Source organism: Pleurodeles waltl, chromosome 4_2, assembly GCF_031143425.1.
Source record: "Pleurodeles waltl isolate 20211129_DDA chromosome 4_2, aPleWal1.hap1.20221129, whole genome shotgun sequence".
Taxonomy (NCBI): domain Eukaryota; kingdom Metazoa; phylum Chordata; class Amphibia; order Caudata; family Salamandridae; genus Pleurodeles; species Pleurodeles waltl.
This window is the reverse complement of record NC_090443.1, coordinates 987,572,998-987,590,209: the sequence shown is the minus strand read 5'-3', so window position 1 is coordinate 987,590,209 and position 17,212 is coordinate 987,572,998.

Here is a 17,212-nt window from a genome sequence, read left to right as displayed (position 1 = left end):
TTTCTGATGAATCGCTCCCCACCGAATCATTCAGTTGAGGAAGCAGTGCAGAATGTAGCCCCAAATGTGAAAATTGTTCCAGTTACACAGAGCCCAATTCAGATATTTTCAAGTACACCTGCAAATGTAGTGACAGAAGTGCCCATAGTTTATCCACCAGTTCCAATTGTCAGTACAGAACAGCACATTACAAGCCCAGCTATGAGTCAGGTAATGCCAAGTCCTAATATGAATCAGATGCTGCAGATACCTAATGTGACTACACCTGTGCAAACTTTTCATCAGAATCAGACTACGCCTCTGTATGCACCAGTGCCAACAATGTCAAATTTTACCATGAGTCAAATAGGACAGACTTTTGATACTGTTTTATCAGGTCAAAGTACCTGAATGCAAATTCCACAGAATCAGATGAGAGCCATTGGGCCAGATTCATTAACAGTTGCTGGTTCATGTGACTATAGGTCCAGTTGTTCCAGTGTATGCTTCAGGCAACCTGGGAAGTAATGCCCAGTCAATGAATGTTTCAGCAGTTCATGAAGCACCAGTATCTGAAGGAATGTCACCAATTAGTATAAAGAGATCAGTATACTCAAACAATTTGGAGATAGAGAAAATAGCTTCTTGTGTCCCAACTTTGACCCTTACCTAACCTAACCTAACCAGATGTTAAACTGCAGAACCTAACAGGATGTTAAATCAACCAGGACCAGTATTAGATGTGAGATTTCCTCAGGGAACCCCACTTCCTTACATGTCCACACCAGATTAAATTACGAGTGTACATTTCAGTACTCCAAAAAATGTGACCCAAAGAAATAATATTAATTTGAAAGGGTTTTCAGACCAGCAGTCAACTGATCAGTTAGGAAATTTGAGCTCAAAAACGAGCAGCAGGTGCAACAAATGGTAATGTTAGAAGAGACACCAGAGGGAGATCAAACAGTGAATGTGCACTGATTGAAATCAGAATTAAATGAATTAATAATGGATACCCTCAAAATGGAGCAATTAGAAACATATAGAGAAGAAGAATTGTGATTCATGTGCAAAGATGTTACCCAACATGCACGACTGGCTTATGAGAAGTTAGCAGATTTGTGGAGAAATATGAAGCAGATTTAGAAAAATCTAAACCCTTAAGAAGAAGTTACAGATTAAAATGCAGTACCAAAGAAATAGCGAACATGAGATCACCTGGAATGAGAATGCACATAAAGGAAATAATTACATACATACAAACATAGGGTGCATTATATAAATGGGAAGGCAGACGGGCAAAGAAAAGAGATCAGAAGAAAGAAAAGCAGAATTTGTCTCTGGCTGGAGTAAATCAAGCTGACAACAATGTAAAAATTATATCAATGAGTGAAATTACAGGTGGGGGCTGTGTACATGCCCCATGGAGCAGAAGTGACATACTGTCATTCACAAATAATTACCCAAGATTGAGAAATAAGCCAGTAGAGTGGTATAAGCAGACAGAAAGGGTTGTGAAGCTTTCAAAATGCCTGTGAGAAGATCTGAACGCATTGTTTGACTTTATGGTTCCAGTTGATTTGTTGGTTGAGTGTAAACAAAGTGTTGGTTGGCCTTAACGTGAACCGCTGAGAGATCCAGTAAAAGGAGCACCATTTGAAGAGTTGATGAAAGGGCACTATAAGGTAATTGAATTCCTGAAAAACAAAAGGGCTCATTTATGAGCCCCTAGCGCTACTGGAGCGTCACTTTCAGTGACACTCCAGTGGCGGTGTGCCCATTGCCATACTTACAAGGCGTTGCTAAGCCACTTTTTGTGGCTTAACACCGCCTTGTAAATATGGGCCTCTTCAACGCAGTTTTCCGCGGCAGAGGGGCATGCTATGTGTGTTGCTGTGGGTGTTCCACTGCAACACTTATTGCTTTTGACGCTGCTGCAGTTTTACGAGAAATCGTAAACCTGAGGCAGCGCCAAAAACTAACGCCACCCCAGGGTGGCGTTAGTATGGCACAACAAGGAGAACTACTTTTATTTCTTCTCATTTTTTGCTCTTTCTGCAGCACACATAGAAGGAGTAAATTGCCATTAAAGATTTTTTTGTATAGTGAGGTGTCCCTTCCTGCACAAAAACAATCTCCTCCGCAGTGCAGCCATCCTTGCACCATGGCACAAGTGTGGCTGTGTTGGCGCTAGGCAGCTCATGTAGCGTCGGTGTAGAGGGAAACACAGGGTTGGGCTGTATTGTTGTAAATACAGTGCATCCCTGTGTTTTGGATATGACAGAGTGTGGCACTGCCAAATTCGGCGTAGTGCCGCGTTCTGACATTTCCTGGTAAATGAGGCCTAAATCTTCCCCAAAAGATGTAAATAGGAAGAAGTTCAACAGGACAGTATAGGAAACAAAAGAGTCAATTCATGGCTATTATGAGAGATTATTGCAAGCTTTCAAACAGCACAGTGGTTGTAAAACCATTGAGCTGAATGATATGAGTCATTTTGTATTTAGATTCAAAAAGGATTGTAACCCGAGATTAGCTCCATGATTCAATTTGTTGGCAGAACAAGCCCATTGATGAGGTACTACAGTAGGCAAGGTACTGTAATGACAAAATTGAATTGGAGTAGAAAAAGTTGAAGGAGAGCTTAATGGTGATGAAATTGAAAGCTGCTCAGACAAGAAATCAGAGCCTGACGATGTTGGTGAACACTAGTGCAATGCAAGTGCAACAGCAGGTTAACAACGTGCCTCAGTTTAGGGGTAGAGGATGTGGTGTTCAGATAGATCACAGTGGAAATGTGGTTGATGTGCAGTCAATGAAGAAAATGCAGCCATGCCATGCATGCGGACATTTTGGACCTTGGAGACAGGACTGTCCTTATAATAATGTGAATAATTTGGTGCAGAATACTGGCGTTGCTCAGACTATTGACAATGATCAAGTTCAAATTAGAGAGTTCAAAGACCCCCAAGTCCAAAATATGATAGCCTCCACAAGTACACGAAAGATACAGGTCCCACAATAAATGCAGATTTCACAAGCCCTGATGACACAGCAACAAGTGATTGTTCCTCAGCAAAGCATGAATCAGAGAACAAATGAAAATGTAAATCAGTTGGTGTTACAGTTTTCCTTACTTGATTTCAGTGATGAGGAATTTTCAGAAACAGTTAACAGTGATGGCTCTGATGATGAGGTTTGCATGTTAGCATCATCCTTAGAGGTATATTAACATGGTCCCAATGTAAACGCCAGCATTATAGGACAGGATGTTTCATTGCTGGTTCCTGGATCATTCCACTGGAGATACACATTCCACTGTCAGAAATGCAGAGGTACCAAATCTGCTCTTTTCAGGAAAAAGAATTCAAGTGTTAGGAGTAGCAAATAAGCAGTTTACAAATCATGTTACAGAACATGTCCCAGTAAAAATAAGATCGTTTGAGGATGGGCACCAATTTGTGGTTTGCGATTCAAGTCCTGTTAGTCTGTTAGGTTGTGATCTGTTGGGTAAGCTGAATTGTTCTATTAGCTGCACACCCAAATGAATAGAAATTCAAAAAAATGATGCCCTGTAAAACTGAAGAACAGTACCTACTTATCACACTGTTCCCAATAATGACAAAGACTTGCCTGATGAGTTGCAAGAGACACTTTTGCCAGAAGTTTGGAATGTTTCAGGAAAAGAGATAGGACTCATAAAAAGAGTTGAGCCGGTAAAAATAACAATGAAGCCAAATGCAGTGTATCCGAGGAAACTGCCTTAAGACATGACCCCAGTAGTATTGCAGGATTAATCCCCACAGCTGATAATTTAATTGAAAAGAGTGTTCTCAAAGAAATTCTGGGAAGCCCATATAATTAACCCATTTTAGGATTGTGGAAGCCCAATTGAAAATATTGCTTAGTTTAGGATTTGAGAAAAGTGAACGAGATTGTTGTTCCATGTTGTCCTGTGGTACCGAATCTAGCAGTGAATTTATGCCAGATTCCTTGTGAAGCAGATTGGTTTACTGTCAGGCATTTTTCTCCATTCCTCTACATGAGGATAGTAATTTCTATTTGCCTTTAAATTCAGAAGCCATGTCTCTCATGGTGGCTTACGCTTCAAGGGTATACGGATTCACTATCAATTTTGAATCAGATTTTGAAAAATTATTTGAATTTAACCCCTTGGGTGCCCTGGACGAGCTGGTCTCGCCCTTGTCCAAGGTTACCATGTGCCAAGGATTAGACCATCTTGACCTGCCCCCTGCCCTTGGGGGCAGATCAGCCTATTTTTCTTAGGCCGATTTGCCACCGGGGGGCAGAAACCACTTAGGCGCCAGGGATTGGTGTGTGTGTGTTTTGTTTGGAAGGGCAGCCCCTTGGGCAAGGGTCACTCCTCTGGGAGGCAAATGTATTTTAGGCCATTTCTGCCCTCCTTGGGGGAAGAGCAGCCTATTTTCTTTAGGCCAATCTGCCACCAAGGGGGGCAGAAACCACTAGGCACCAGAGATTTTTTTTAAAACATGTTACAGATGGGGAGAGACCCCTTAAGCAAGGGTCTCTCCCTGGGGGGCAATTTTATTTTAGGCCGTTTCTGCCCACCTTAGGGAAGAGCAGCCTATTTTTCTTAGGCTGATCTGCCACCTGGGGGGAGGCAGAAACCACTTAGGCACCAGGGATTGGTGTCTGTGTTTTGTTTGGGGGGGGCAGGCCCTTGGACAAGGGTCGCTCCCCATGGGGCACATTATTATTGGCCATTTCTGCCCCTCTTGGGGGTAGATCGGCCTATTTTTGTAAGGCCCATCTGCCCCAAGAGGGGCAGAAAGCCCACCAGAGACCAGGGAAGAATTGTTTTTAAAAAAAGAGGGTGGGGTATGGCCATACCTCACCCCAAATAAATGGGGAGAAAGTTGTTCTTCCCACCGGTGGACAGCTGGGGCAATTACCCCCGATCCACTCCCCGGGGGGCAGAAAGCCTACTAGATGCCAGGGTAACAGTCTTTCAGCTCCCCCCCACACACTAAAAGATCCTATCCCAACGGCAAGCAAGAGGACATTTGATTATTTGGGGTTTTGGCTTTACATTTGGGCCATGAGATCTTGTCTAACTCTCAAAATCATCCCATTTGGAATGGTGATGGCTGCACTCTTTGGACTTTGGGACGCTGCCATGTAGAAAAATGTACGAGACCTAGACACATCTGAAAACTAAACATTTGAGTGAGTCCAGGTTGGTGTGCTTCACATGCACTCCGCACCATTTACTTACCCACAATGCCCGGCAAACCTCCAACATTGCTTGAAATCACACATTTTTGTGATGGAACCTTCCGGAATCCGCAGGAATCCACAAAATTCCTACCACCCAGCATTGTCGCACCAATACCGATAAAAAATCTGCCCACTTATCTTCCTAAAAACTTTTTTTCAAACTGCCCTTTTGGACCCACTTTAGTTCTCCTTCAGTTTCAACATGTTTTTAGCTCTTCCCTGTCACAGGTACTAGATCCACCTACACAAGTGAGGTATCATTTTTATTGGGAGACTGAGGGGAACGTTGGGTGGTAGGAAATTTGTGCCAGTGGGGTGATCCCACACAGAAATGTGGGGAAAATGTGATTTTGTAGCTCATTTGAGGTTGGCTGAGGATTTTGGGTAAGAAAACACTAGGGGGGGTCCACACAAGGCACACCTTCCTGGATTCCCCTGGGTGTCTAGTTTTCAGAATTGTCTGGGTTTGGTAGGTTTCCCTGGAAGGCAGGTGAGCCCAGGACTAAAAACGCAGGCGCCCCCGCAAAAACAGGTAGTTTTGTATTTGATAATTTTGATGTGTCCACAAAGTGTTTTGGGGCATTTTCTGTTGCGGGCACTAGGCCTACCCACATGAGTGAGGTACCATTTGTATCGGGAGACGTGGGAGAATGCTGGGTAGAAGGAAGTTTGTGGCTCCCCTGAGATTCCAGAACTGTGCAGCACTGAAATGTGAGGAAAAAAGTTTTTGTTTGCCACATTTTGCGGTTTGCTAAGGATTCTGGATAACAGAACTTGGTGAGAGCTCCACAAGTTACACCATCCTGTGTCCCTCTAGGTGTCTAGTCTTCAGAAATGTCCAGGTTTGCTAGGTGCCGTATGAGCTAGAGACCAAAATCCACAGCTAGTCACTTTCTAAAAAACACGTCAGTTGTCAATGTAAAAATTTGATGTGTCCATGTTGTATTTTGTGGCATTTCCTGTCGCAGTCACTAGGCTTACCAACACAAGTGAGGCACCATTTATATCGGGAGACTTGGGAGAGTGCGGGTGGAAAGAAATTTGTGGCTCCTTTCAGATTCCAGAACTTTCTATCACCGAAATGTGAGGAAAATTTGTTTTTTTGCCACATTTTTGGGTTGCAAAGGATTCTGGGTAACAGAACCGGGTGAGAGCCCAACAAGTCACCCAATCCTGGATTCCCCTACATGTCTAGTGTAAGGAAGTGCCTCCTTGCCATGGTTACCCCCTGTCTTTTTGCCTTTTGTTGATGCCAGTTATGATTGAAAGTGTGCCGGACCCTGCTAACCAGGCCCCAGCACCAGTGTTCTTTCCCAAAACTATACCTTTGTTCCCACAATTGGCACAGCCCTGGCACTCAGATAAGTCCCTTGTAAATGGTACCCCTGGTACCAAGGGCCCTGATGCCAGGGAAGTTCTCTAAGGGCTGCAGGATGTCTTATGTTACCCTGGGACCCCTCACCCAGCACATGCACACTGACTCACAACTTGTGTGTGCTGGTGGGGAGAAAATGACTGAGTCAACATGGCACTCCCCTCAGAGTGCCATGCCCACCTCACACTGACTGTGGCATAGGTAAATCACCCCTCTAGCAGGCCTTACAGCCCTAAAGAAGGGTGCACTGTACCATAGGTGAGGGCATATGTGCATGAGCACTATGCCCCTACAGTGTCTAAGCAAAACCTTAGACATTGTAAGTGCAGGGTAGCCATAAAGAGTATATGATCTGGGAGTTTGTCAAACACGAACTCCACAGTTCCATAATGGCTACACTGAAATCTGGGAAGTTTGGTATCAAACTTCTCAGCACAATAAATGCACACTGATGCCAGTGTGGAATTTATTGTAAAATGCATCCAAAGGGCATTTTAGAGATGCCCCCTGAATACCAGTCTGACTCCTAGTGCTAGGCTAACCAGTTTCTGCCAGCCTGTCACAACCAGACGAGTTTCTGGCTACATGGGAAGAGTGCTTTTGTCACTCTGTGGCCAGGAACAAAGCCTTTACTGGGTGGAGGTGCTTCTCACCTCCCCCTGCAGGAACTGTAACACCTGGTGGTGAGCCTCAAAGGCTCACCCCTTTTGTTACAGCGCCCCAGGGCATCCCAGCTAGTGGAGATGCCTGCCCCTCTGGCCACTGCCCCCACTTTTGGCGGCAAGGCTGGAGGAGATAATGAGAAAAACAAAGAGGAGTCACCCACCAGTCAGGACAGCCCCTAAGGTGCCCTGAGCTGAGGTGACCCTTGCCTTGAGAAATCCTCCATCTTGAGTTTGGAGGATTCCCACAATAGGATTATCGATGTGCCCTCCTCCCCACTGGCTACTGCCCTCCTGACCTAAACACACCCCTAAACCTAGTATTTAGGGGTGACCCAGAACCCAGGAAATCAGATTCCTGCAACCTACAACAACAAGAAGGACTGCTGACCTGAAAGCCCTGCAGAGACGATGGCGATGACAACTGACTTGGGCAGCCCTACCGGCTTGTATCCAGACTCAAAGAACCTGCACAGCGACACATCCGGCAGGGACCAGCAACCTCTGAAGCCTCAGTGGACTGCCCTGAACCCCAAGGACCAAGAAACTCCCGAGAACAGTGGCACTGTTAAAAAACAGCAACAACTTTGCAACTTTCTTGCAACTTTCAAAGACTTCACTCTTCCCACCGGAAGCGTGAGACTTCACACTCTGCACCCGATGCCCCCAGCTTGAGCTCCAGAGAACCAACAAAGACTGGAGGACTCCAAGGCAACTGCGACCTCGTGAGTAACCTGAGACGACCCCCCTGGACCCTACAGCGACGCATGCAGAGAGGATCCAGAGGCTCCCCCTGAACGTGATTGCCTGGAAAAAAGAACCCGACACCTGGACCAAGCACTGCGCCACCAGCCCCCAGGATCAGAAGGAACCAAACTCCAGTACAGGAGTGACCATCAAGTGACCCTCTGCCTAGCCCAGTTGGTGGCTGGCCCGAGGAGCCCCCTGTGCCCTGCCTGCACCGCTGGAGTGACCCCCAGGTCCCTCCATTGATTCCTATTGAAAACCTGACGCCTGCTAAGCACACTGCACTCGAATGTTTCAGTGAACAGTACATATACAAAGTGTAGAAAACCACTAGGTTAAAGGTTAAGTAACGGGAAGAGTAATTTGATCTGATATAGGGACCCGGAGGGTGGGTGATTATGTTTGCAATGCATTATGGGCAAGCGGAAATCCGATCAGAGAATTTCACATTGATTGCTGGGAAGTGCTATCTTACGAGCGTCACTTCAGATAACAAAATAAATATGTATTTTAAAAAAAAGTAGAGATGTGAAAATAACCACTACTTCTAAATTCCATGTCTTGTGCCCGTTTTGGAAATACATGGGTTTTCCTTGATACCTATTTTTCACTCTTTCTATGTTGCCAAATTAATTGCTGTATACCCGGTATGCAATGAAAACCCATTGCAAGGTGCAGCTCCTTTATTGGCTTTGGGTTCCAAGGTTTCTTGTTGATCCTACAAGCCCTATTTACCCCTGCAAGCAGAAGGGTCCAGCCCCATAATATATTGATTAGCAGCAAAGGGGTTAAGAGCCTCACTTCAGGCAATAAAATAAATAAATTATAAATAAATTGCTACATCCATTTTACTGTGTTCATGTTGCAGCAGACATAGGTTGTGCAAATAGTGTGAAAACTTACTAGACTGGGACCTCCAGTGACTACCTTTGGTACTGCACCCTGATGTCTCCAGTGTGGAGCAGGTTCTTTTTACATAAACAAAAGAAAATGGGCTGTCAATTTAAGAAATAAAGATTAATAACATGTAAGTACAGTACACAACCCTGTAACTTGTAAGAACACTTCACAACTATTTTACCAAATCCAGCTTCTCCTGCTTAATCTGCATCAGTGTGCGAGGAAGGCTCCAAATTTATGTATTCACCAGGCAATGATGCTTTAGAGCAGTGGTTCCTAACTTTTTGACTTCTGTGGACCCCCACTTTATCATGACTGGAACCCGGGGACCCCCCAATGAATCATTACTGGAATCCAGGGACCCCTCACTGAGTGAATTTTGAAAGCTGGGGACCAAATTTGTTAATATTATTTCATTTTCTAAGAAGTCATGCTTCGCGGACTCCCAGGACCACAGGTTGGGAACCACTGCTTTAGAGCACAGGTCTAAACTTTGAACACCCCAAACAAAACATTTTGAAGTGGACTCTCCCAAAACTTTACACCAAGGTTTGGGGGAGTGGAAGGGACAGGGCTGAGTACAGGGAGTGGGGCTTATGAGTTCATTTCTGATCAAAGTAGTGCACCTCATAACTGGGGTGCTGTCCTGTCATGCTCTTGGGCCCCAATGCAACAGTACTTGCAGCACTAATGATATTTACAGCCCTGAGTAGTAGGCTATCTCCTCTGTCTCTTTTTTCCCTTCCTCATCATGAGTGAGCATCACACCATTCTTGAAACAGTCTCTCTGTCCATCAGAAAAAAAATTATTCTCCCATTATTACAACAAGAGCATCCTCTTTGCTAATGCTAGAAAAGAAAATATTTAACATAACTCTGTCATAACTGTGATTAAATAGGCCCCTGAGAGCCCTCGTGTAGCTGCACCTGTTACACTAATGACAGCAACTGCCTTACAAAGTAGGCTTTCTCCTCGGCCATTTGTTAAAAGCAAGAGCTTCCATCTTGCCACATCCCCACCCTGACATCTCTCTGAGGCACAAACTAATGCCCTGATTTATACTTTTTGGTGCAAAACTGCACCAACTCAGCTTGGCACCAAAAAGTTTAGCACCAGCTTGCACCATTTCTGTGCACCAGCCTGGCACCATATTTATGGAATGGTGCAAGCCGGTGCAAAGGGTAGGCTAGCAGCAAAAAAATGACTTTAGTTGAGTTGGTCTGGCAGTATGGAAGAAGGGGTTTTTTGCACCAAAAAATGACGTTAGGCAGGTTAGAGTAAAACAAATGACTCTAACCTGCCTAGAGTCATTTTCTGACGCAAACCATCCATACCACATGACTCCTGTGTAAAATTTCAAAATTCACTCAGTGAGGGGTCCCTGGATTCCAGTAATGATTCATTGGGGGTCCCCGGGTTCCAGTCATGATAAAGTGGGGGTCCACAGGAGTCATGTCCACCACCCCAATGGCCAGCACTGGGGACCAGGGTCCCCTAGGCATGGCTAATGCACCCAGTACCAAGTAGGGGGGGCCCATTTCAGGGCCCCCAATGGCACTTTAAAAAATACAATAAAATACTTACCTGTACTTACCTGGAATGTGGTCCCCCATCCACTGCTGTCCCTCTAGTGTGGGTGGGGGCGTCCCTGGGGCCTGGGGAGGGCACCTGTGGGCTTATTGCATGGTGTTCCACCATGGAAATAGGCCCACAGGTCCTCTAAAGCCTGCCCTGACCCATGCATTAAAAAATGGGGGAAAGCAAGCTTTGCACCATTTTTTGACCCCTCCTTCCACCTGTGCACCATTTTTGCACAGGAGTATAAGTATGGCGTTAAGACCATAGAGTCATTTTTTGCATGGGAACGCCTATCTTGCCTCTCTTTAAGGCAAGGTAGGTTTCCACTTCCAAAACGTTAATTTAATTTCATAAATTTGGCGCTAGACGGGTCTAGCACCAAAGTATAAATATGGAGTTTAAACATACTACTACTATCAGTGTAAATATAGGATAAACTTATTTATATAGAACAAATATATATATTGCTTATTTAATGAAAACTGTGATAAAACACATCTTCCCTTCTAACAAAACTAGGAATAGTACAAAGTCATCTGCTTTCAATAAATACAGTTCATTATACTCAAGTAGTAATATTGTAATCTTTATGCCAAATAGGAGGTTTAATTTGTCGGCTATATGTTCTTTTCTCATATCCTCCTTCCTTGCGATTCTGTGTAGATTCCTGACTTCCTCCAGCTTCCTCAGGATTGCTTCCAGTCTTTTCTATGGCGGGTGACTGTTTGATGATCCTATCCATGCTCCAACACTGTCCATTCTCCAATACAACTACATTTCTTTTTACTTTGGCAATATTGAATGGGCCCATAAACTTGGTGTCTCTCACGTTTGACCTCATTGCCTTCAATGGATTTTTAACATACACTCTGTCCCCTACCACTCACTGTTGTTGTTTCGTACCATGTTTCATATCATACCTTCTTCTGTATTTATCTTGGTGCAGAGATAATTTAAGTTTGATATGAGGGGGTGCAGGTTCACTTTTCTCTCCTCCACCTAACCATGAGGGAAAGAATTTAGTGCTTGGTTTTCTGCCTTTTAGCGCTGTACACGGGGAAACTTTAGTGATTACATTTGGAGTTATATGGTATGCCCATAACATGTCTCTGATAGCATTTTCCAAACTCAAATGATTAACACTAGCTAACTGTATGCATTCCTTGATCATACGATTGGTTCTCTCAAGCAGACCATTTGCCCTTGGGCAATACAAAGCTCAAGTGAGATGATTTATACTGAGAGATGCAAGGAAGTCTTTCATTGCTAATGAAGTCAACTGAACCCCATTATCAGTAATAAGGGTAGCTGGTATTCCCTCAACAGCAAACACATCCTTGAGGAAATTTATCACCGATTCAGTTGTGATTTGGTTAACTAATTTTGCATTTATCCAATGCGAGTGGTAGTCAATTAATACTAAGGCAAAGCGTTTGACTACTCCAGTCATGTTGATTGGCCCAATAATATCTAATGCCAATTTGGACCAACGCTTGTCAGGCATGGACACAGGAGAAATTGGGGTTTTGTGAATCATTTTTGCTTTATCACTGCGTGCACATATGGTGCAACCTTTGACTTCTGTTTCAGTCATGGAGTCCATATTAGGGAACTAGTACCGTTCCCTAATACGTGATTTGGTTAGGCTTCTGCCCAGATGGCCTTCATGATAATACTCGCCTCCGTGTCTTTAATAAAATTAAGACTTTCCGTCATAAATTACTAGGAAAATCTACATTTTATGGCAAGACCGGAGGCTCCTATTATGCTTTTTTAAAGCATGTTAATTATTACAGAAGTTGCTGTATGAACTGGTTTACAGTAAAAAGTTCTAAAAACATAGTCATTAGACCAGTCAGCCGATTTCAGAATGTCCTCCAGTCTGGAACCTACCCAAAAGGCTTTGGAAGCGATAGCTCCTCTGGAAGAATGGGCACCAAATATTGACGTGTCTGTGCCTGCTAAGAACATGACCCAACGTACCCATCTGGCTAGAGTAGCAGATGTTACGGGTTTGTGAGGTTTATGAAAAGAAATGAGGAGTTGGGACGACGAGGACATTCTGAGATTGGCTGTGCGGTCTTCGTAGCCTTTGAGACATTGTCCTACTCATAGCTTAGGTTGATTAGGAAAATACGGGTAAAATACTGAACGTATGTTAGTTTTGGTATGTCTGTTGATAGAAAACAAAACACCTGTAGGAGAAAATTGACGGGATGAAATATCTAGCGCTCTGACATCTGATAAACGTTTAATAGATGCAAGACATAGTAATGTCGTGAGTTTGGCTGACAGCATTTTTGGGGATAAGTCTGCATTGTCCTGTGAGGAAATAAACCAATTTAAAACAACATTAACATCCCATAGTTTTGAATATTTGGGTAAAGGAGGAAAAGAAAACTTTACTCCCTTTAATAGGCGACAGATCAAAGGGTGTTCTCCAATAGGCTTTCCGTTGATGTGGACGTGTTATAGAGAAATAGATTATCTATATAGGTTGACTGTCCTGTAAGACTTACCTGCACTGGCCTGGGCAGCGAGGAAATTGATAATGTAATTTATATCGGCTGAAAGGGGATCGATGTCCCTTCCCATACACCAGCTTGACCAAAGAGACCATGCAGATTTGTATGCCTTCCTTGTACCAGGAGCCCAAGCTTTGTTAATGAAGTCTGAAGCTTCTGTCGAAATAGTGATGGGAGGTTGGGGATACCTGAAACCTTCCAAGCCGAGAGAGAGAGGGTATTGTTGAGAATGAGAGGGTGGAGAGAGCCCATAGAGTTGTGAAGTAGTGAAGGGAAAGACGGGAGCAGAACTGGGATGTCGGTAGTCAGTTCGAGGAGGGGGGAACCACACTTGGGCTTGCCAAAAGGGAACTATCAAAATTAAGGAAGCTTTTTGGCGTCTGACCTGGGCGAGAACTCTGGCAATCATTATGAAAGGTAGAAATGCGTAGTTGAGCGAGGATGACCAGTTTTGAAGAAACGCGTCGGAAGCCAGAGCTGAAGGGTCCGGACGCCAGCTGAAAAACAGAGGGAGTTGGGAGTTTAGACGGGACGCAAATAGGTCTATTTTGAAGGGACCCCATTTGTGAAGGAGAGTTTGGAAAACTGAGGGGTGGAGCTTCCAGTCGCTGGAATCTCTGAGAAAACGAGAATGCCAGTCCGCAGCGTCGTTGAGGGAACCGGGAAGGTACTCTGCCGACAGGGATATTCCGTTGTGAAGACAATACTCCCAAAGGCTTTTTGCCAGATCTGCTAGCGGTTTTGACCTGGTACCACCTAAATGTTTATGAAGCGGACAGCTGACACATTGTCCATGCGGAGGAGGATAGTACACTGAACCCTGTTTTTTGTGAGGCTTTTGATTGCAAAGAAGCCCGCAAGCATCTCTAAATAATTGATATGCAATTTGGACTCCCTTGAAGACCAGAAACCTCCAGTCGAGATTGCGCCACATCGGGTGCCCCAGCCCGTCAGACTTGCATCTGATTCTAACACAAGATCTGGGGCTGACTGAAAGATAGTCCTGCCGTTCCAGGCATATAAATGGTCTATCCACCATTAAAGTTCTGAGCGAGACTCCTGGTCCAGGCTGATCGTTTCTGAATAAGAAAGTCCTCTTCTGAGGTGTCGAATTTTGAGCCTTTGAAGAGCCCGGTAATGAAGGGGACCGGGAAAAATGGCTTGAATTGAAGAGGCGAGGAGACCCACAACTCTGGCCAAGGATCTGAGCGAGATTTGAGAGCTTTGAAGAAGTTTCAGAATCTCTAACTTGGTGGCTCTTACATTTTGTTGGGGAAGCTGAAGAATAGCGACGAGGAGTCGATTATGAACCCTAAAAATTCTATCCTTTTTGAAGGAGTAGTGATAGATTTTTCTTTGTTGATGAGAAAACCCAGTTGGGATAGGAGAGAGCAGGTGATTTGGAGGTGTCGTTGAAGTGAGAGACAGTCCTGGTGCATTAAGAGCATGTTGTCTAGGTAGATCAGCAATCTGATTCCCAGAGACCTGAGATGAGCAGTAACCGGTTTCATTATCTTCGTGAAGCACCAGGGTGCTGATGAGCGGCCGAACGGAAGGGAGGAGAATTGGTAAGTTTGTCCCTGCCATTGGAATTGGAGGAATTTTCTGTGAGTTACGTGGATAGGGATGGATAAGTATGCGTCCTGAAGGTTGAGTCGAACCATATAATCGTGAGGGAGAAGAATATCTCTTAAATGGATGATGGTTTCCATTTTGAAGTGTCTGTATACGACAAAACAATTGAAATTTCTTAAGTTGAGGACTGGTCTTAATTTCTTGTTCTTCTTTTGGACTAAAAAGAGGGTACTGAGAAAGCCGGAAGGGTCCGGATGAGCTATCTGGATAGCTTGTTTTAGAAAAAAGAGACTGAGGGGGTCATTCCGACCCTGGTGGTCCATGACCGCCAGGGCCGGGGACCGCGGAAGCACCGCCAACAGGCTGGCGGTGCTTCCTGGGCAGTAAAGCTGCGGTCAGAAAAGGGGAACCGGCGGTTTCCCGCCGGTTTTCCCCTGGCCCAGGGAATCCTCCATGGCGGCGCTGCTCGCAGCGCCGTCATAGGGATTCCGACCCCCTTCCCGCCATCCCGTTCCTGCCGGTTTTTACCGCCAGGAACAGGATGGCGGGAATGGGTGTCGTGGGGCCCCTGGGGGCCCCTGCACTGCCCATGCCACTGGCATGGGCAGTGCAGGGGCCCCTAACAGGGCCCCATAATGACTTTCAGTGTCTGCTTTGCAGACACTGAAAATCGCGACGGGTGCCACTGCACCCGTCGCACCCCAGCAACTCCGCCGGCTCCATTCGGAGCCGGCTTCATCGTTGCTGGGTCTTTCCCGCTGGGCCGGCGGGCGGCCTTTTGGCAGTCGCCGCCAGCCCAGCGGGAAAGCCAGAATGGCCGCCGCGGTCATTCGGTGGTGACCGCATGGCGGGCGGCGACCGCCGCCCGCCGCGGTCAGAATGACCACCTGAATCTCTTCCGAGATGAGGGATGTAATTTCTGACGAGAAAAAGAGGGGGGGGGGGGGGAGGAAGGGACTCTTGATGGGGAACAGAATAGAGTTCTATTGTGTAACCCTGAATTGTGTTGAGTACCCATGGGTCGAGAGTAATACTTTTCCATTTTGCTATAAACAGACGAAGCCGACCCCCGACAGGAGGAAGGCCAGAATTGGGGCTTACCTTGTTGATAGTTGTATCTGGAGCCACGTTGTCCACGATCGCGGGCACCTCTACCAAATTGGGGGTAGAACTGAGACTTGTAGGATTGTGTGTCATAATTGGAATTGAAGGAGCCTCTAGATCCTTGTGAAAGAAAAGATCGGCCGGTAAAGCGGCTCCTGCCTGTACCGGCCTTTCCAAAAACCCGTTGGTGAAAAACTTTTTTGATTGATTGTTGCGCCTTATCTATGGAGGCGAAAGTGGAGCCAAATTTTCCTAGATCTTTTATGAACGAATCCCCAAAGAGAAGTCCGTCTGCCTTGATACCAGGGTTGATGAAAGCGAGGTTGGCCAATTTAGGATCTAATTTAAGTAAAAGACCTTTCCGTCTCTCGTGTATGATGGCTGAATTGGCGTTGCCGAGGAGGCAAAAGGCTCTTTGGATCCACAAAGGTAATTCTGAAGGATAAATGTCTGTATTTTCGGTTCTGGCTGATTTGGCCATATCAAAGATTCTGGCCAACGGACCCACCAGATGTAAAAGTTTGTCCTGGCAGTTGCACCAGGCTTTATTGACGCCCTTGCGGGGGTCTTTACCAAATTTTTAGAAAAAAGTGAGAAGGGATTGGTCGATAGTGGGGGTGGAGGTAATGTTAGAGGAAAGGGAAGGTCTGGGGCACTCAGATCTTAATTTGGACCTTGTGGGTTTATCTAAGGGAAGTCTTAGTCTGGAGGAGATGTAATCACCTACGTGGTAGGAAGGTAACCTCTCGGTGGAAATAGGGTGGTGAAGGAAGGAAGGATTAAACATGGGATTGCCCTCGGGATCTAGGATTTGTTTGGCTGAGAACGGGTTAGTGGATACCTCCAGCTTTGTTTTCTTGGGGGGAGGGGAGGACTGGGATTGGGAGCCCCAGGTATCTGTATCATCATCCAAATCATCTAAGTCACCCATGTCATCATCTGTATCGGCAATGTGGGAAACAATAATCTTTTTTGGCGCAGCCGTAACATGTTTGGTCTTTTCGGAACATTTTAATATAAGTTTCCCCTCCTTAGATGGAGGCCTTGGAGGAGACTTGTCCTCAATCTGGGGTGAAGAGGCTTCACCAGTCAAATCAGCGCCATCAGGGGTGACTTTATTATGGGCTTTTTGGGCAGATAAATCCTTAATTTTTCTTTTTCTGCATTCCCCCGCAGAATGGGCCAGTAAGGATTTGGAAACCATATCCTGTATAGAGGATTCAAGTTTTTTTGTGATTTTGCCCATGGAATTAGAAATGGCTTTTGCCACAGACTCATTGATAAAGTTATCCAGGTCTTGGTCAAATACTTCATTATCGCTATTTTGTTGTTGGGGCATACTGTTTGTAGACCTGTTTTAATGAAGGGGAAAGAAGGGTTAATAGTTTAGAACGAAACCAGGGAAGATGAAAGTACACGCCCCAGGGAGGCGTTACCGGAGCAAAAGATAGGCGTTGATAAGGTGTGGTGAAACCGGAGAGCCGAGGCAGTTGTTTGCGGACGAAGC